The 22,490-nt window shown below is 35.7% G+C and overlaps 1 long non-coding RNA gene across 5 annotated transcripts in view; it reads right to left on the bottom strand.

Annotated features, from left to right (window-relative positions):
- LOC129137059 (uncharacterized) overlaps nt 1-22,487 on the bottom strand; it is a 171,757-nt gene extending 149,270 nt beyond the window's left edge. For 3 of the 5 annotated variants that reach the window (XR_008539214.1, XR_008539212.2, XR_008539211.2), the window contains exons 1-2: nt 22,332-22,487; nt 3,070-3,159 (exon numbers count right to left, since the gene is read on the bottom strand). This is a non-coding gene — a long non-coding RNA (uncharacterized LOC129137059). Of the gene's footprint in view, nt 1-3,002; nt 3,160-22,331 lie in introns of all 5 variants that reach the window. The other 2 variants (XR_008539213.1, XR_010151089.1) reach the window with 1 other exon arrangement.
- Nucleotides 22,488-22,490: the final 3 nt, after the last annotated feature.

The following is a 22,490-nucleotide window of genomic DNA, read 5'->3' as shown; positions in this document are numbered from 1 at the left end:
AAAACTTGATCTGAATTGATATGCCACTTCAATTCTAATCTCATCCTTGTCCAACTGAGCAAATCTCATCTCTGCTTCTTCCTTGTTCATTCCCATTTCTGGACTCTAAGTTACTGTGTTTCTAACTAGAAACACCCTCTCTCCTTCTTTCTATCAAACTAAATCTAGTATTTCATGTCTACCTAATGGTGCACTTTCTCAATAAAATGTTCTTAACTGATTCCACTTAACACTAATCTTTCATGTAATTTCATTTGTCCTTATTTTTTCTTTTTTTTTTTTTGAAATGGAGTTTTGCACTTGTTGCCCAGGCTAGAGTACAGTGGCGTGATCTCGGCTCACTGTAACCTCCACCTCCCGGGTTCAGGCAATTCTCCTGCCTCAGCCTCCTGAGTAGCTGGGCTTACAGGCACCCACCACCAAGCCCAGCTAATTTTTTTTTTTTTGTATTTTTAGTAGAGACAGGGTTTCACCATGTTGGCCAGGCTGGTCTCAAACTCCTGACCTCAGGTGATCCACCTGCCTTGGCCTCCCAAAGTGCTGGGATTACAGATGTGAGTTGTTCTTATTTTTTCACTATGTGACCTATCACCATTCACTTGAATGATATGATGGCTAGCCTCATCCTCCTAATTGATTCATGGAGCCTAGATCTATATTTTCTACCAAATTATATCCTCCTTGTGTGTCCGGAATTGGTTCCTTCCAGTGGATTCTTGGTCATGCTGACTTCGAGAATGAAGCCGCAGACCTTCGTGGTGTTACAGCTCTTAAAGATGGTGTGTCTGGAGTTTCTTCCTTCCAATGTCTCCGGAGTTTCTTCCTTCCAGCGGGTTCGTGGTCTCGCTGACTTCAGGAGTGAAGCCGCAGACCTTCACAGTGTGTGTTACAGCTCTTAAAGGTGGCGCGTCCAGAGTTGTTTGTTCCTCCCAGTGGGTTCGTGGTCTCGCTGACTTCAGGAATGAAGCTGCAGACCCTTGCAGTGAGTGTTACAGCGCATAAAGGTAGTGTGGACCTAAAGAGTGAGCAGCAGCAAGATTTATTGTGAAGAGTGAAAGAACAAAGCTTCCACAGCATGGAAGGGGACCCGAGCAGGTTGCTGCTGCTGGCTCCTGTGGTCAGCTTTTAGTCCCTTATTTGGCCCTGCCCACATCCTGCTGATTGGCCCGTTTTACAGAGCACTGATTGGTCCATTTTACATAGTGCTGATTGGTGTGTTTACAATCCTTTAGCTAGACACAGAGAGCTGATTGGTACGTTTTTACAGAGTGCTGATTGGTGCATTTACAATCCTTTAGCTAGATACACAGCACTGATCGGTGCATTTACAATCCTCTAGCTAGACAGAAGAGTTCTCCAAGTCCCCACTTGACCCAGGAAGTCCAGCTGGCTTCACCTCTCACTTGAGGGCAAAAGAAAGACCATGAATCTATAAATAAATGAATGAATGAATTGTAAAACAGTTGATCCTAATGCTTCATGTACTATTCTCTCATAAATCCTTGAAGAGAGTTATTCTCTCATAAATCCTTGAAGAGAGTTATTGATATACTCCCAGAGTTCTACAACTAGAAAAGGAAGAAATCCCACACCGAAATCTGGATTGAACTAAGAATCGGTTAGAAGAGTTGCCATCTCTAATCTTTCCTGTGGAAATTTCCTGTGGAAATCATTAGTGCACTAAACATTCTGGCTTTTTTCCTTCTAGGCACATGAGGGGATTACTCTTCTTGACCCCATTTGAAATTAACATGGCCATGTGATTTGCTTTGATCAATTAGTGTGATCAGAAGTGACAAACAGTAATTCTAAGGAGAAGCTTTAATAGTCTGTGTGCTATTTGCCATTTTACTTTTTCTTTGCTGCAGTATTTGTGGAAGAATGAAGATGGAGCCTCCTTCTCAGCCAGGGTCCTTAAATGAGGAAAATGTAGAGCAGAGTCCCAGGCCAACTTATGGCCACCATGTAAAAGGAGTAAGAAACAAACTTGCCATTTTAAGCCACCAACGTTGATTACTGCAGCACAGCCTCTCCTAGGCTGACTAATAACTTCTTAATGTCAAGGTGGGACACAGTATGCCAAAATGGGAGGAGAGTGAAAAACAGAATGACTGGCTAAATTAAATCATCTTCAAATATGATCCAGAAGTATATTAGATTAGGCATTTCATTTCTGAAACTGGTAGGTAAAGAATTAAGCTCAATAGATCCTTCAAACATCTTCTTACTGAGTTGTTGACAATTAAATTTCTTTCTCCCCTTTGGTATGCATTGTCCCTTCACACTTGGCACATTATTTTGAAATTTTAAATTTTTATAGTGATCACACACTCCACTAAAATCTTAACCACCAGAAAATTTAGTGGTAGATTTCTATAACTTTTGTATGTAATATTTCTGATTGAATATTAAAATATCACTTGTGTCCTCATAGATGCAGCTGTAAAATTATATTATATGCCTATTTTTGGCTTTATTTTGCTGTTGGTATGTCCATTTAGTCAAGATAAGAAATTGCTGATCTGGCTCTGCTGATCTATTTAAGAGTTGTTTTTACCTGTTTATAGCATAAATATATAAATGTTTTCATGTGTTTCAAAAAAGGAACATATATCTGAAGTTTCAAATATGAAATATGAGAACCCACTGAGTATTCTTATTTTGTTTTTACTTTTATTCTCTTTTATATATCAATATGCTGACAAATACATTCCCCTATGACTACATTCTTCACCACATGTAAGTACTGTATAGTTATGAATAATGAAATGATTAAAAAGCATAATGAAAGAATGGCACAACTGGTTTTTTTTAATTTTTAAAATTTCTCACTCTTGAGGACTCATTGCAATATTTCCTGCTCCATATTAAACTTGAGAGCTTCTGAGAAGTATTCTTAGAATTCTGATCTTTTGGAAAGAATAATGATTCAATTAGAGTTTTTTTAATCACGATGATTACTTTATGATAATGATCTTACATGGCTAAGACGTTGCACTTACATTGCACTTAGATGCAGCATTTCATTTTAGCAAATTCCAAGAACCATTCACGACTTTATTATTGTACCTGATTTTTACAAGTTCTTTATCCAAGAAGCTCTTCATTCTTAGTCAAAATGGGGAAGCTATTTGAGAGGTACAGCGATACCAGCACCAACTGAAAAACATAACAAAATGAGGAACATCAGAACCATTTGAAAGCAAACCAGAAATCCTCATTTGTAGTCTTAAGTAATACATCTTGGAATTGGTTCAGAAATCAGTCTGTCAGAGGTCCTTTGAAATTGTCTTGAAGTTTTATTGGATAAATTGAGTCTTTTGTAACACATATTATATTAGACATTAGTTTCTTCCCACAATAGAAGGAAGGAACTAAGATATCACTATCACCATTTCTAACAATGTCTTGCTAGCTAAGACTGAAACTAGACAAATTTCTGAAAACTTCATTCATTTGAGTGACAAGACATGAAAAGAAATGGCATTAAAAATTGTTTGTTGGAGTTATTACACAAAAAAAGTACATTGTAAAACTTTAATCATTTTTTTATTTTGCCATTCCCATTTAAGGTATTCAGTTTATCAATGCTCATTCAACCAATATTTATTGAACCCTGATTATGTTAAGGAAATGAAACCCATGATATTGCATAGAAATAGAAAACAGATGCTATGGTTTGAATGTCCCCTCCAAAACTCGTTAAATTTTAATTGCCATTGTGACAGTATTAAGACATGGGACCTTTAAGTAGTGATGACGCATTATCACAGGAGTGGGTTAGTTATCACAGGAGTGGATTCCTTATATTAATAAAACAGATGAGTTTGGACCCCTTCCTGCTCTTGCTCTCACACTCTGTGCCCTTCTACCTTCCACCATGGGATGACACAGCAACCCCTCACCAGATGCTGAGCAGATGCCAGTACCAGCCTCCAGAACCATAAGCCAGATAAATTTTTCCTTATAAATTACCCAGTCTGCGGTATTCTGTTATAGCAACACAAAACAACTAAGACAGGAGGTAACAATATATGTCATAGGAATAGCACAGACAATGCTGGCTCTCTCAAGGAAGCTTCCAGTTATGAGGGGGCCAGAGAAAGCCTGGTGGAAAGGGTGAGTCTCAAGCTGAGTCTTAGAAAAAATAGGTGAGATTTTACCTATTTTAAATAGGAGTAATAAAACAGAAGTAAAAATGCAGGGGGACAATATGGATGGCAAGGAAATGAGTATACTGTAGAAACTGCAAATGACTTATGCAAAATAGAAGTATGAAAATAGGATGTTTCCAGTCAACAAGGCATGGTAGAGTTTTAGTTGTTGAAGCTGGTGGTGGATAGCATGTGAGCATATGAGTATATGTGTTCAGGTACAGTGAAGATGTCCTCCTTTGGGAGATACAAATCAAGTTCAAAGAGGAAGCACAAAGGGATGGTATGAGTTTAGTCTTGGGAATAAAAAACACTTCTTCCTTTGAGAGAGCAACAATCCTACTTTACCATGAAAGAACATCTGAGGAGGTCACAATACCTATTGTGGGTTTCCTTACTTTCCCTCTCCTCTAGCTAAAGCATCTCAGCCACTAGATCTATTTTTTCATTCACAGGTACTTTCATTTTAACATTTATTGAACACCTACTGTGTGCCAGGAACTGTTCTGGGTGTGATGGATACAAAAATCAATCAGCTACATCACTATTGACATACCATTGCCTAGGATATGGTTGACACTCAATAAACATTTGCTGCTTTAAGGTAGAGATAACAGAAATGAGAAAGCACACACTAGTTATCTGTGAATTTCTCAGTAAAGTAGGATGGTTATTATCTGCTGAGAATGGAAAGGGTAAGTAGTGAATTAGATGTGTGAGCAACGAGAGACCTGAAGCATCAGCGAAGGGAAGTGTGCTGGGGAATAAATGGGAGATCAATATCAAGATAGCCTAGCAGCAACGAGAACCCAGTTGGAATAGGAGAGATTGATTTTTGTAGTAGGCCAGGGTACATATGGTGGTATGACTTTCTCCAAGAATACTATTTTAACAAAATTCTCTATCGTACAGGAAAAAGATCAGGGGAAACACATAACTAGGGTGGTGGTGGAAGGTGAGAATTGGCCTGGACAAAAGATAGGGATTTAATAAATGCAAAGTGGAGTTTTACATTTTGCTAAAGGCAAGCCCTCTCTCCCTCAAAAGCTTGATGTTACGTGATATTTCCCCCATATTCTTAACCCACAAAAAATGAATTACTGTCTTCTAAACTGTTCTAAATTGCATTTCAACATGACTTCTGAAATAGCTGTACTATTAGTAAACCTGTTGTAGAATTCTTTATCAGGATGTCCACAGAAGTGCCTTTTCATGATAAACTCCTACCCTGAACTTTTGTAAAAGTATATAAATGTTAAATGCAAGGTATTATAAAAATTAATATTAAAGTAATAAGTAATATTTACTTCTTCCATTGTGAGATTTTGGAAATTCCATACAACAAACCCTATAAATTCCCTTTTTGAATAAATGAGACCCTTTTAGAGGACATTAAATCTATAAAAATTAAAGAACAGCCTCCACTGATTTAGCTACTATGATTTTTATGTATGCTGTTCCTTATCTACCTGGAATTTACATATTCCATGTGTCTGCATATTTGAAATGACTGTAAGAACATATGGCAATATGGCATTAGCTTATTCAAAAATGATATGATTGAATATAGCACAATTCTAAAACTCTTTATGGCAGAGTTAGTATCTTTTATTTTAACCAATTTTATGAAACCTGGATTTTCCTCAGTTTAAATGGATTCCTAGTTTTAAATGAAAAGAAGCTGACTGACTCTGTTCTCAATTCCCCTCTCTTAGAAAACTAGGTAGGTGGGTAAATGTAAGTTGCTGTGAAGTTCTCAGGAAAATACCACTCAAGAGGATAAGAACTCAGAAGCTCTTCAAGCATATGGAGTATCTTTTCCTTTAAAATTCCCAGGACAGGGCCAGACTCACACCAGACACTTGAATATTTGTGTTACTAGACTTTGCACAACCCAAGAGTAGGGCTGTATCTGACTTGTTCACAGTTGAATCTCCATTGCCTACCAAAGCATCAGACATATAATTAATGTTGAGGAGAAAGAAAGCCTAAAGGCCCAAGATAGTTGGCTTCAATTCTAAGTAACAACATTCTCTTAGACAGTGTACTGAAAGGGTCAGGCACTGAACAAAACATCTGCACTTTAACAATTGTCTTAATAATAGCACATGTTATTAAACACCAAAGAACTTTTGGAACTACTCACATTAAAAAAATTTAGAAAATTGCATTCAAATTATAGGTAATTTACATATGAAATTGCTTGCAGTTAATGTGTTGCTTAATAGGCACACATTTGTTCGTATAAATTTTAGTATTTTCTTTGCCCATGATTTAACTAACTTACCTTTTCAAGAAAGTTGCTGTAAAACTATACTTGAAATCTCAATAGTTTTGCCTTTTTTCTTTGTGAGGGAGATGATGCTGCTGTTTGGGTGTAAGGATAGGAGGTAAAGCCAGCTGAGAGGGAAAACAATAACAAAGCAGATAGTACAGTTTATTTTCTTCAGGGAGATTTTCCAAGTGTTTTGGAAACCCATTTGTATTGACAAAAATAAATGAGATTAAATTGACTGAAAAGAGAGCTCCCGTTAAAAAAGTTCAAAATATAAACTGTATTACCCTTCAGTTATTGATAATAACAAAAATTTACCTATTTCAGTTTATAGTTTACAACATGCTTTTACATACTCTATCGCAATGGATCTGAACAACTAATAAGTTGTCATGCAGCTAATATTTGCCCATTGATTGTTTTCCATTTCCTTGATTATTCAAGCAATTCATAGTCATTATGGAAAGTTAAAATATGGGGAAACATAAAGAAAAAGTTCATTCTAAACCAATCACAATACTTTGGTGAATTTCTTCAGTCTTTTTAATGCACTCTTACTATATTTTAGTTAACAGTCTATGTATAGTTTATTATTTATCTTTTTCTTTTGACAGCATAACAAGCATTTTCCCACTTTGTTCACATATCATTTGAATAACTGCATATTTCTAGTTTTTAAACATGCATAAATAGAAAGATATTGTGCATATAATTATGCTAAAAAGTTTTTGTATTTCAGAATATTTTCTTAAATTACAAGATTACATTTAGCAAATAGTAGAATCAACCACAGAATCAGACAAGTTTTTATTTTATGTAGCCAATCTTATCACCAATGAGAATAATTTTATTTTTGCCTCCCTTAAAAATCTATAGAAAATTTTCCTTCCCTTTCTCTTAAAGACAGGAGCCCTCAAATCACAGTTTGCATTATCTCTTCTCATTATGTTATCCAGTAAAGAAAACATCTAGTGCTATCTCGGTATAAAAATATATTTAAAGAATATCATCAATATTTATATCATTCTCTTTTCAAAATAATATTTTTTTCTTAAATCTTTCTCCATATGTTGTTTTCCCATTGTTTTTGTGGCTTTCCTGTGCATGCACTCTTCTGCATGATTTATGACATAATAAAATACAATGCTTAAACTATAATAAGTACTATGATTTTATTATTTTAAAATAGAATTATAAATAGTAAATTTAAGCATTGAAGAATTTTAAGAAACTGTAAAATCTGAACATTAGAACTAAAGATGAATATGGTAATAATAATGATAGCAACCAACTTAACGGAGAACTCATTATTTACTTGGCAGAGTAACTCAGTAAAGATAATGACATGATTGAGAAAAAAGAAGATAATCACCTCAACAACTAGGAGTGGTGAGCCAACTTACTGATGCAGGAAGTAAGTTTAGCCTTCCCTTAAATACATGTATATAGAATATTCAGAAGAACTTCCGCTAGTTAACCAAGAGGTATACAAAAAGACACTTTCTGATCTTGAGGGTTGTTGTAGAATCTATACTTAGAGACTATTAAAAATGAAAGGGGAGAACAATTGGCAGAAGGAGCATGACTTATTGAGTATACTTTTATTTTATTTTCTTTCTTTTTAAAAGAATAGATGGCTGAAAATAGAAGAGTAAGAATGGGAATATAAATGAGGATCGAGGCCAGGCACGGTGGCTCATACCTGTAATCCCAGCACTTTTGGAGGCTGAGGTGAGCAGATCACTTGAGCTTAGGAGTTTGAGACCAGCCTGGCCAACATAGTGAAACCCCATCTCTACTAAAATTATAAAAATTAGCCAGGCGTGGGGTCGTGTACCGTAATCCCAGCTACTTGGGAGGCTGAGGCTCCAGAAACACTTGAAGCTGGGAGGCAGAAATTGTAGTGAGCTGAGATCATGCTACTGCACTCCAGCCAGGGTGACACAGCAAGACTCTATCTCAAAAAATAAAAATTAAAAAACAGCTGGGTGCGGTGGCTCATGCCTGTAATCCCAGCTCTTTGGGAGGCTGAGGCGGGGGGATCACTTGAGGTCAGGAGTTCAAGACCAGCCTGGCCAACATGGTGAAAACCCCCTCTCTACTAAAAATACAAAAATTAGTTAGGCATGGTGGCAGGTGCCTATAATCCCATCTACTTGGGAAGGTTGAGGCAGGAGTCACTTGAACCTGGGAGGGAGAAGTTACAGTGAGCTGAGAATATGCCACTGCACTCCAGCCTGGGCAACAGAGCGAGACTCTTTCTCAAATAAATAAATAAATAAATGTGGATCAAAGAAAGGAAAATAATCAAATGTCTTGAAAAAAGGGATAAAAATAGTAGGCTTATTATATGTGCCAATCACTATGCTGAGAAGTTTTTTATGTTATCTAATTTTCATATTCACAATGCTATGACGTAAAATTATTCCCACACAAACCAGGGAAGAAACTGACCAGCAAATGCATTATGGAGTATAGAAGTCTGGGTTGGGAAGGGGAAAAGATGGCTGGATAAAAGTGAGATAAATGGATATATAAAATTTTTATTAAAAATAAACAATTGAGACAAGGGGAGCACTAAAAAGATAAGCAATTAGAAATAAATCTGTCTTTAAAAACTGAATAAAATATAGAAAGCCATGAAAATTGTTTGTCCTTACTCAATACCTGTCTATTATACAAGTTATTTTTTTTCTGTAACACTGGGCTAATCACCATGGAAAAAGAACAACTGAAAAAAATGATATGATCCCTGATCTTATAAACCTACAATCTTTTAGAGAAATAATAATAACAATTATTTATTTACTTAATTGCCTGTCATTATACACACGTCTCATTGAATCCTTAAAACATCCCCGTGAGGCAGGTCTTATTGCTCCAACCCAAATAATGGGGAAACCGCCCCTTAAAGAGGCTAGGTAAACTTCCTAAAGTCACGTGGGAAGTTAATGCAAGAGCCAGGACTCTAATTCTAAAGTCCTTAAACACCACTGTCTTTTAGAAGACTTTCAAATGTGAAGTATTTAGAAAGGAAACAAGTCAAACGTAAAGTAGAGCATGAAATGCATTATATTCATTTATATTCTGTCTTGTTCTATATAATTGCTATATAATCTATATAACTGCTATATTATAGATATAGCAATCTGACATGACAAAACAGACAATATAAATAATAAGTTATTTGGTACATTGCAAAGGCCTGTAAGAATTAGTTTCTTGTCATATATGGACCTTGAGATAACCTTTAAAAAGATTGAAGTCTTGGATTGGAAAAAAGTAGAACATTCAAGACTTCAGGGCACAGCAGAAAGAAAGCCCCAAAGATAGTAACAATGAAAGAGAGAAAGAGAGAGAGAGAGAGAGCAAGCAAGCAGGCAGGCACAAGTAGTTCAGTCAAGCTACACTTGGAAATATATTTTGAGATAATGAGTGTATAGGAGGATGCCTGAAGATCAGGTTGGAATGGCACCAGCAGTTATTTCAAAAATGCCACAGGCTATACTTGTCTGGGCTAAGCTGAGAAACTAAATGTATGACGTCCACGGTTTATTAATGGCATTACCAGTAGATAGAAGCTAATGTATTTTACTAACAAACGATGGCCTGAGACAAAAAAAAAAAAAATCATAGAATGGTTAAGCCAGTGAACTTGAAAATAAGTATTTTTAAAAATTTCAATGTCATATCCACATAAGATGTTCTCAAATTCATCTTTTAAAACATGAATTTTTTATACCATAAAAAGGATGTGCATAAAAATGTGAAAATTAAAATGTACATACTTAAGTAATCTGCAGATTCAAATATGCAAAGGTAAATCAAAGATAACATACACATTTAGAGGAAAATCAATCTACCCTCTTAATGAACTGCTAGTCAGTCCCTTGGTGCCAGTGCTCTGCCCTCACTGATGTGCACCATTAGGTGTTGCAGGAATGAGAGACAATCACGGGTCTGGTGGGTAAAAGATAAAGCATGTTGAGTTTTGAGGCTATATTTAGGAGAAAAAAAAGGACATGAAAATGTACCTAGTAGGAGTAAAGATACCCATTATGTACTGCGTTGTTTTATAGTACGACTTGTGGCAAATGGGGACTGTATTAAGGTGACATTTACCTGTACCAGAAAGTTACTGGCTAGGAAAAATCAATAGGAAGAGAACTACCAGGTCTGAAACTGAGCCTGTTCCTGAATGTAGGCAAAGGGGGCAACTTCTATAGTAACATCTAGACAAGGGTAAAGTACCATGTTGGCAACATAGAGTTCTCATATCAAACTATTCATGGGAACTCAAATGCCTTCTGTATATTCTCTGTCATATCTAAATCCTTGGGCAATGGCTTCAGGAGAGAAAACGGCAGGGCAGAGAAAATATCACTTTTACTACCTGAAAGCAGGACCTCTCCTCCATATGGTCATTTACATGTATTAGATCATGCACAGACAGGGTTAGGGCTGAATAAACTAAGCACATGGTTGGTGCTTAATAAATGTTACTTTATTGTTATTATTCCCCAGGATTACCACAGTGATTTGGTATGCATTTGAAGGACCTGTCAGGTGACTTTTGTTCATCACTAGGACTAGCATGATCACAGAAACAAGTTGTAGCTCCAAGATTTAGGGGGGTGACTTTGCCCTATGTTCGTTTGCTGATATAGCAAGCCTACCCTCACCCCAGCCTTACCGTCACACTAACCACATTCTATAATGAGCACACCCCCTTTACATATGCTCCACCATTCTTAATATTCCAGGCAAGATTTTTGCAGGATGGCCTTTGCCTTGAAAGCTGAACATCATTCAACACATTCTACCTAGTGAACTCTGTGATTAATTCATTATCAGTTTCTGCTGCTATTTTGCTTGACTCCAGGTATCTTTTGCTCTGAATATACATACCATGCTTAACCTGTACAACTCCTTTCTTCATCTACCTAGAAAGATTACTAATCCCATAAAGCAACCCTCATCAGATATGACTTCAATTGCTACTCCCTGCCACATTAACTTGTGATTGCTGGTCTAATTACCAACATACTTTACTCTTCTAACAGAAAATTCTTTCCCTAACCTTAATTATGATTAGTCACATATATCTTAAGTTCTCCAGAAAGGAAACAAAAAGTCATAGCTTTTATTGGTGACTTTTGTGCAAAGCGTTTAATGTTGTATGCTGAAAAACACTATAATTTAAAAGTAACAGTTGGATAAAGAAAATGTGGCACATATACACTATGGAATACTATGCAACCATAAAAAAGAATGAGATCATGTCCTTTGTGGGGACATGGATGAAGCTGGAAGCCATCATTCTCAGCAATCTAACACAGGAACAGAAAATCAAACACAGCATGTTCTCACTCATAAATGGGAGTTGAACAATGAGAATACACGGACACAGGGAGGGAAACAACACAGGGAGTGGAGGGCAAGGGGGAGAGCATTAGGACAAATACCTAATGCATGCAGGGCTTAAAACCTAGATGACAGGTTGATAGGTGCAGTAAACCGCCATGGCACATGTATACCTATGTAACAAACCTGCACATTCCGCACATGTATCCTGAAACGTAAAATAAAATTAAAAATAAAAATATATAAAAAATAAATAAAATGTAAAAAATAACAATAACTAACATTGAGTGCTTACTAAGTGCCATGATCTCTAAGCACTTCACATGCATTAAAAAATTTACTCCTTACACAATCATATAAATTCGGACTATAGTTATTCTCATTTTACAGATAAGGAAACAGGTACAGAGAGGTTATCTAACTGAGCAGTCCCCAACCTTTTTGGCACCAGGGACCAGTTTTATGGAAGACAGTTTTTCCATGGCCTGGGGTTGTCAGGGGATGAGGGAAGTAGGGGATGGTTTCAGGATGAAACTGTTCCACCTTGGATCATTGAGTATTAGATTCTCGTAAGGAGAGCGCAACCTAGATCCCTCACATGCATGGTTCACAGTAGGATTCACACTCCTATAAGTAATGAACGCTGCTGATCTGACAGGAGGTGAAGCTCAGGGGGCAATGCACACTCACCCACCGCTCACCCCCTTCTCTGCGGCCCGGTTCCTAACAAGTCACAGACCAGTACTTGTTCACAACCCAGGGGTTGAGGAGCCCTGATCTAACTTACTTAAAACCATACTGCTATTAAGTGTTAGAATTAGCAAAAGAAGAGACAGGAAAAATAAACAGAATAGATAAAGCAAAGGTAGATACTTATGTATAGAAGAATGATACTGAGATGCTATGTTGAAAAAAACGGTTAGTGTATTAGTTTCCTAGGTCTGCTGTAACAAGTTATCACAAACTGGTAGCTTAAAACAACATACATTTATTATCTCACAGTTGTGGAGGAAAGAAGTGCAAAGTCAAGTTGTCAGCAGGGTTGGTTCCTTCTGGAGATTATGAAACAGAAATCGTTCCATGCCTTTTTCCTAAGCCATTGTCAATCCTTGGCATTCCTTGGTTTGTCGCTGCATATCTTCAACCTCTGCTTCCATGCTCACAGGACCTTCTCTCTCACTGTCTCCTTCTTTTCTGTTCCTTATAAAGATACTTGTCATTGCATTTAAGACTTGCCCTAATCTAGAATGATCTCATCTTGAGATCTTTACCTCAATTAGATCTACAAAGACCCTTATTTAAAATAAGGTCACATTCTGAGGTTCTGGGTACACATCTCTTTTAGGGGCCATAATTCAATCCATTACAGTTAGACGGTATTATTCACCATTAACTGCTATAACAAACAACCCTAATATCTCAGATGCTCAACCAACAAAGATTTATTTTTTGTTCACATCACAGGTCAACCTGAGTGCTATGGGCCCCTTGGGAGTCTGGTGAATGCTTTGGACTTGTTCTCAGAATGATTTTTTTTAAAGTAAAATGCAGACAATAAATAAGATTACAAATAAGATACATAAGATTATAATAAACAAAACACTTAGAATTACAAATGAAAACAATCATATTGAAATACAGTTATCAAAATAACAAAATAGCAATAGATGCTTCTTTACTAAGGTATTGAAATAAAATCCAGAAATGAATCTAGTAATTATAATAATTTCAAAGAAGTCATGAATGCAAATGATCTACAACTATCCTGTGATTAAAGAAAAATCTGTGAATTCTGTTGATATCAAAGTCACAGGTACTAACTTGGTAGTTTTTTTTGCCTTCAATCATGACTGAAGATAATGCTAAATTTCAGATAAAAGATAGTGAAAATAAATATGTGATTTTTCTTCCATAATCAAGTTTATGAACTCCCTAATTTCTATCTGTAAATTGTTTAGGGGGTCTGTGGATCCTAGAACAGAAACTCCTAAACTTGTGGCTGTGGCATTCCTTACACCTCAAAATCCTGTCCTGGATTCTCTACATCTTGTCAGCAGACAGGGAAGAGATAGAACACAGAGAACCATGCAGCAGGTTTTAGGAGCCAAGTCTGGAAAAGGTGCACATCACTTCTGCTCACATTTCATTGGTCAAAACTCAGTCATATACCAGCACCTAACTGTAAGAGAAGCTGAAACTAAATCTCCAATACTAGAAGAAGTCCACATGTCCAAAGTCTGACAATATACCTCCACCTTTTTCTCATGCAAGATGGGGCTAAATCCCCTGAGAGACAACTGAGTTTTCACAATTCTTTTGGGAAAAAAGCTCTTAAAGCAGGTGTCTTCACAATCAGAGGTTATTTCACAATCAAAAATAGAAGATCTAGGGCTGGGTCCTGTGGATCATGCCTGTAATCCCAGTACTTTCGGAGGGTAGAGTTCAAGAGCAGCCTGAGCAACGTAGGAAAGACACAGTCTCTACAAAAAAAAAAAAAAAAAAAAAAAAAAAATATATATATATATATATATATATATATATATATATATATATATATTAGCCTGGCATGGTGGCACATGCCTGTAGTCCCAGGTGCTTAGGTTCTGAGGCAGGAGGATCACTTAAACTCAGGAGTTTGAGGTTACAATGAGCTATGGATGCATCACTGAAATCCGGCCTGGGTTGTAGAGCAAGACCCTGTCTCTAAAAATAAATAAATAACCCAGTAAAATCAAAGTGTATCAGCAATCAAACATACAAAAAGTCCAGTTAAAAAAAATAGAAGACCAATATCACGAAAAAACAAATACATTTAGTAAACAGAAGAATTTACTCCAGGCTAAAGGTAACAGAGTGAAAAGAATTTTTAAATGAATAATTTTAATATCTTCAGAAAGACACAAAGGAGGAAATCGACAAGCAGGCAAAAATAGAATAAAACAGGAAAGATAAGAAAAATAACCAATTAGACATCCTACAAATAAAACTCTATTTGAAATTTTAAAAAACTCAAAAGATGGGCTAAATAGAAAACTAAATACAGATGTAAAACAAACAAGTGAGCCAGAAAATGGAACTGAGGAAAGCTCCCAGCACCAACAAATAAAAAGACGTGAAATATAAAAGAAATATTATAAGACATTTAGGATAAATCTTTTCAAAAAGAAAGAACAGAGAGAATGATCAGAAGGCATATCTTAAGCAAGAACAACTAACAATTTCCCAGAAATTAAAAAAAAGACTTCATCTTCCTATTTTAAAAGTTTGTCTCATACTGAGCCAATTTAATTTTAAAAAGCTCCATATGGTAGAAGAATCAACTCAAGATGGATTAAAGACTTAAATGTAAGACCCAAAAACTATAAAAACCCTGGAAGAAAACCTAGGCAATACCATTCTGGACATAGGAATGGACAAAGATTCCATGACAAAAATGCCAAAAGCGATTGCAGCAAATGCAAAAATCAACAAATGGGATCTATCTAAACTAAGCTTCTGCACAGCAAAGGAAACTATCAACAGAGTGAACAGACAATCTACAGAATGGGAGAAAATTTTTTAAAACTATGCATCTGGCAAAGGTCTAATATCCAGCATCTATAAGGAACTTAAACAAATTTACAAGAAAACAACCCATTAAAAAGTGGGCAAAGGACATGAACAGACAGTTTTCAAAAAAAGACGTACATGTGGCTAACAAGCTTATGAATAAAAGCTCAACATCACCGATTAGAGAAATGCAAATCAAAACCACAATGAGATACCATCTCACACAAGTCAGAATGACTATTACTAAAACGTCAAAAAATAACAGGTGCTGATGAGATCGTAGAGAAAAAGGAATGCTTGCTTATACACTGTTGTTGGGAGAGTAAATTAGTTCAACCATTGTGGAAAACGGTGTGGCAATTCCTTGAAGACCTAAAAACAGAACTGCTGTTCTACCTAGCAATCCCATTACTGGGTATATATCCAAGGGAATATATATATTGTCCTGTCATAAAGACACATGCATGCTTATGTTCACTGCAGTACTATTCACAATAGCAAAGATGTGGAATTAACCTAAACAGCCATAAATGGTAGACTCGATAAAGAAAATGTGGTACATATACACCATGGAGTACTATGCAGTCATAAAAAGAACAAGATCATGTCCTTTGCAGGAACATGGATGGAGCTGGAGGGCATTATCCCTAGCAAACCAATGCAGGAACAGAAAATCAAATACCACATGTTCTCACTTACAAGTGGGAACTAAATGATGAGAACATATGGACACACAGAGGGAAACAACAGACACCAGGGTCTGCTGGAGGGAGGAGGGTGAGAGGAGGGAGAGGATTAAGAACAATAATAGGTATTAGGCTTAATACCTGGGTGATGAAATAATCTGTACAGTAAACCCCCATGAAACAGGTTTACCTATATAACAAACCTGCACATGTACTCCTGACAGCAAAACTTTTTTTTTTTTAAAGCTCCACATGGGAAAGAGAGAGAAATGAATAGGCAGAGCACAGAGGATTTTCAGGGCAGTGAAAATTGTCTTTATGATAGTATAACAATAGACGAATATCATTATACATTTGTCCAAATTCATAGAATGTACAATGCCAAGAGTGAACCCTAATGTAAAAATGGGCTTTGGGTGATCATGATATGTCAATGTAGGTTGATCAATTGTAACAAATTTACCATTTTGGTAGGGGAATATTGATATATGGGGAAGGCTAAGCATGTGTGAAGGTGTAAGAAAAACATTCAATAGACATAGATCCAGAAAAAAGAGATAATGTAACTAACAAAGAAAGATATTAAAATACCTGATATAAATATGCTCTATATGTTCAAGAAAATATGAGAAAACATGATAATAATGAGGCAAGAAATGGAAGACACAATTAAGATTCAAATTGAACTTCTACTATAGAAGTATTTCTATATAATAACTATATATAATAACTATAATAAAATGAGAAAAGAAATTTTAAAAGTGCCTTTTCCCCTTGAATTTATTTTCTTTTAGTTGGTTTAGTCCACTAAAATTAGTAATTCACATACCGTATTTCTACTGTTTCTACCAATTACTGACAGAGGCGTGTTAAAGTCTCCAAGTATATATGTAGATTATTTCTCCTCTTTCAGTTCTATCAGTTTTTGTTTCAAGTATTTTGAAGATCTGTTGTTAATGCACATTTAGTATTAAGTCTCCTTTGGGGAATTAACTCTCTAAGATTACATCATGCTCTTCCGGCAACTATATTGTCTAATATTAAAATGTTTACAGCTTTATTGTTACTGATGTTTGCATAGCATATCTTTTTCTATCTTTTTATAGTACTTTTAACTAACCTCTGTCTTTATATTTAAAGTGGGTTTCCTTTAGTCAGCATAATCTTAATTTTAATGCAATGTGCAATCTCTGTTCAGATCATTTACATTTAATATAACTACTGATATGGCTGGATTAAAATCTACTTCTTTTTCTATTTGTCCCATCTCTTCTTCTGTTTCTCTTTTCATGACTTTTTCAATGAACTATTTTTTACGATTCTCCATTATTAATTTATAATTTATACCTCTTAAAATATTTTTAGTTATTCTAGGTCTTACAATATATATCTTTATTAGACTACCTTCAATTAATATTATATTGCTATATTGTAGAAACCTTACAACTGTGTACTTATAATTCCTCCCTCCCAATTTGTGTGCTATGGTGTCATACATTTCTTTATATATTCTATAAATCCACAATAATTTGCCACTGTATTTGCTTTAGACAGTGAATTATCTTGATGGCAAATAAAAATAAAAATAAATATCTCATGTGTCACTTTATCATAACCATTTCTTAAGATTTTTGTTTCATCATATAGATACAGGTTTCTTCCTCGTATCACACCCCTTTTGCCTGAAGAACTTCCTTTAACATTTCTTATAGGGCAGTTCTACTGGCAATAAATTATATTAGTTTTGTTTTCTTTTAAAAATCTTTATTTCTCTTTCATTTCTGAAATGGAGATGTGAAGTCTAACTTCCCTTCCCTTGAGTGTCAGCCAGACACAACTACTTGCTTCCAACAAATAAATTCCAACAATGTGTAACTTGAGAGACTAGGTCCTAAAAGGTGTGGCTTACGTCTTGCTGGGTTTTTGTCCAGAGTGGGTGATAGAACACCAAACAAAGCCACTCCTGAATTTCTGACCCACAGAAACTACGAGATAAGAAATGTTGTTTTAAGCCACTAAATTTTGAGGTGATTTGTTGGACAGTAGTATGTAACTAATATTGAGGTTCTCCAAACTTCTTGGATCTGTGGTTTGATGTCCTTCACTATTTTTGGAAACTAGCGTCATCATCTCTTGAAATATCTCTTTGCCCTATTCTCTCTCTAGTCTCCTTTTACGATTTCAATTACAGGTACCTCAGACTGAATAATGTCCTTCAGTGCTTAGATGCTCATTTGCAGTGTTCAATATTTCCCAAATCATCTCTTATGGTGCCCAACCATCTGTAGCAGAGCAACACCCTCTTCTCTGAGGGACTCCACAGGGCTGTTCTTCTAAATTCCACAATTTTAATAATTCCTCTTTCTTTTGTTTCCCCCAGCCCTAGAGATTAGCTGCTTCCTGAATGTACTACCTCTGTGATACTTTGTTTTCTTATTACCTTTTCAGTTAATTAACCACTTACCATAATTAACAATGTTTATAGTAAACTTTCTCTGTTCAGATAACATGTATGGCTTCTGTTTCCTGATTAAACCTCAACTGATACAGAAATTGGTATGAGATTTATTTATACCAGTAAGTAAATCTTCAAAAATGGGAGTTTGAGATTGGTTTAGTTATGTCCTTGGGCTTGACTGCACTGCTAAACTCCTTGCTAATAGGAAGTAATGTTGTGAGCCATTGCATGAAATGGCAATACAATTTGCCAATTATTATCCCAATTTACTTGATCATGAACTGTTTTGCTAAAATTAGCACATTATAGACTAGCATTCCATAAAATACACTTTAGGAAATGCTTGCTTAGCCATACTTCTCTATTTAATGTATCCTCCCTAAACATATTAAGCATGTTCAAGTTGCTGTTCGTGTTTTCTATAAATTCCTTGAGAATTCTTATTTATCAATTCATATTTTGATATCAAATTCATATTTTTATCAATATCAATTCATATTTTACTTTAAGTATTTATAGCTTTTCCTGATTCTGGACCCAACCCCCTCCCCAAAGGAACTAATTGGCTGCATTACTTTATACATACCTCTAATATGGCCATTGTCACATTAGATGAAGTTGTTTGTTTATATATCTACCTATCCCACTAGAACGGGAGCTCTTTGAGGAACAGTCCTTGTCTGATTCATCTTTGCAGCTCAATGTCAATTAGAGTGCCTGGTATATAGTAGGTACAATTAATTTGTATGTGTAAAATTATTGAGAATGGTTATGAAGGCTAGCTATATTTACTCCCTTAAGAAAACTTAGAACACTTTGAATTTGCTGCCACAAAAGAGAATAAACAGACTTGTTTCGTTATTTAAAATAAATTGTTTATAGCAGTCTATATGTTACAATTTTCCTTCAACAATAGGCACTTGTTTACTTTTTTCCATTTTATAAATCTGTTCACTTATGAAGGCAAATAAATTCAGCTCAACAGGCATATACTGAGCAATTAACTCTGTGCCAGAAACTATGCTAAGCCTTATGTACACCAACATATAAATGCTTATAGTTCAATAAGGAGACAGATATGGTCAAATAAATTCAAGTATCACTGTGATAACTACAATAATAGAAGTATATACAAGTTGTAGGAGTAGTTTAGCAGAGGAGAAAATAAGCTCTTTATGAGGGGGGATTCCCCAAAGATTTTCTAACTGGAGTTTGAAAATGGAAAAGGAGTTTCTCAAGCAGACAACAGGCACTGGGTAAAAACCAAAGCATGGAGGCAAGAAATAGTAAAGTGTTGAAGACATAAAAGCAGTTTCAGAAGCACTAAGCACCAGATGGTTTGTGGCAGAAAATGAGGCTGGAAATTTAGGCAAAGGCCACATCATAAGAGCCTTCATGTCATTCTAAAGAACTTGGACTTATGCAGCAGGTGATGGGGAGACAGGGACGACAAATACCATTTATTTTACCTTTTCTGCATTGAAATAAAATCTGTATTATCATATATGCAACAAATATCAGTTGAGCCCTTCTAATACCTCAGGTATTTTGCTGGGAACTGGGTTATTTAATAGAGTTATGCCATTAAAGCTCACCATAAAAGACATTTTTGTTGATAAGGTAAATAGCCTAGATTTCATTTATAGTCTCTATCCTCCCAATTGATTCTTGGCATAAGCCTGCAGGACAGTATTTCTAACTCTGTTGCTAACGCGAACACCAACACTTTGAATCATTTCTGCCAGACAGCAGATTTTTCAGCAACCCACTTTATAAACTGTAATTAGTTTTCCATAAAGAGCAAATTATTCCCTTTATTCCCTTTCTAAATTTCATAGCGCATATTATACTTTTGTTATACATACATACACACATACAATATCTACAAATTTCTATTTTGAGTTAGCCCAAAGGAATCCAAATCTTTTCAGGCTACAAACTCTTCTATTTAAAATAGAATTTTCTATTATAGAACAAGAAAATGAGAAAAATTTCCAAAATGAAGGTAATAGGCATCAAGAAGAGTAAGAAAGGTCCTTAGAAAGAAGAAAGAATGCACAAAAGAGTTAACAAATTTTAAGTACTACTGGTTGAGTATCCCTTATCTGAACTACTTGGGACCAGAAGTGTCTCAGATTTCGGATTTTTTTTAGATTTTGGAATATTTGCATATATATAATAAGCTATCTTGGGGATGGGACCCAAATCTAAACACAAAATTCATTTATGTTTCATGTATACTTTATACACATAACTTGAAGGTAATTTTATATAATGTTTTAAATAATTCTGTGCTGAAACAAAGTTTTGACTACATTTTAACTGTGACCTGTTATGTCGGATCAGGTGTGAAATTTTCCACTTGTGGTACTGGCACTCAAAAAGTTTCAAATTTTGGATCATTTTGGATTTTGAATTTTCAGATTAGGAATGCTCAACCTGTACCTAAGTAAAGAATACTAAGATACAAGTGCAGGTCTGGATATCAAATCACAGAATTACATGGAGAAGCAATACACAGATCAAATGGCCATCAGTTAATTCTATATTAGAGGCTCAAAAGAACAAGTAAAACTTGAAAATTCAAAATCAATGATGGCAAAGAAAGGAATAGCAGCACCTTGTTAAAGACAACATTTTTAAAATATACAAAGCATATTCCCAAATGTGTTGCATATCAGTGTTCTCCATATTTGAAAAAACATGAAACACTTCAATGAAAACAAATGATCTGAAACTGATTGCTAATTTGGTACAAAACAAAAACTTACAGTTACCCCATTACAATGCTTGAATAAGAAGGTTGCTCAATTTGAGACTGGACATTGTGAAGTATTTTTCTGCCTGTAGAAATAGGCTGGAATGTCAGTTGTATATCTTGCTGCCAACAAGGGAACAGAAAAGATTTCCCAAGATTCTGTGAAGCCTGGTGATCCCATTTGTCTTTGGAAATGAAAGCCTAATTAAGAGACTCCCTAGGGACAGGTCAAAGGAGTTTTTATCCCCATCGTCCTTATCCTAGTTCCTTGATGCATTAGTCCTTCCCTTTAATTTAGTCTACCCTAAAACTAAAGAATACACATTGTGCAAGTTTCCACCTTTGCTTTCTCTACTGTAAATGCATTAGACTATTAACAGAATTACGAGTTTTAAATCCCACCTTCCTTATCTCTAAGCTGATGTTGATTTCTTAAAGTGTTTTTGAATAAAGCTTAACACTAAAAATTATTGTAATACTTTAATTGGATAACACTTTTTAAAAATATCGGAGTCTGACTAAAAGATTACAAAACCCCACAAACATCGTTATAATAAAGCTATTATGATAAATAATACTTTGTAAAACTTGAATTCGGTTTTATGTCCTAATTTCAAAGATTGTGGTTGCATGATATTATTTATCCAGGTTAAATTCCTGTTGGAATTATATTGACAGTGTTTCATTTCTTTGAAACAATTTTAGGGTTAAGCGTCTCTACAGTTAAAACAGAGAATATCAACTGTAGTCCCAGTTACTCAGGAGGCTGAGGCAGGAGAACCGCTTGAACCTGGGAGGCGGAGGTTGCAGTGAGCCGAGGTAGTGCCACTGCACTCCAGTCTGGGCGACAGAGTGAGACTCTGTCTCCAAAACAACAACAACAACAACAACAAACTTGAAGAGATGAAAATGTTCTATCCAATCATGATAATTCCGTGTGAGTTTTCCAATGTTTAGAAACACGTGTGGGCACCACTCCATCCCTGACCAGCAAGCTTCCTCCAGACCCACTCCACACCGCCATGTTAAAATGTCAACTTTTACTTTTCGGACTCAAACTACAAAATTTAACCATGTCTCCTCTTACCAAGATTCACAATGAACATCTAGGAGTCAAGGTAGGCTTCATAACGCTAAAGAGACCACGACTCTAAAGACCACCCCAAACACAGTATTCCAGCCTAGCTTTGGTCTGCAATTACCCACTTCAGAGCCTCGGCGCAATGTCACAGCGGCAACTGATTGG

This window comes from Pan troglodytes, chromosome 15, assembly GCF_028858775.2.
Source record: "Pan troglodytes isolate AG18354 chromosome 15, NHGRI_mPanTro3-v2.0_pri, whole genome shotgun sequence".
Classification (NCBI taxonomy): Eukaryota; Metazoa; Chordata; class Mammalia; order Primates; family Hominidae; genus Pan; species Pan troglodytes.
Note: the sequence above shows the minus strand (reverse complement) of the source record. Positions and strands in the feature narration are given on the sequence as shown.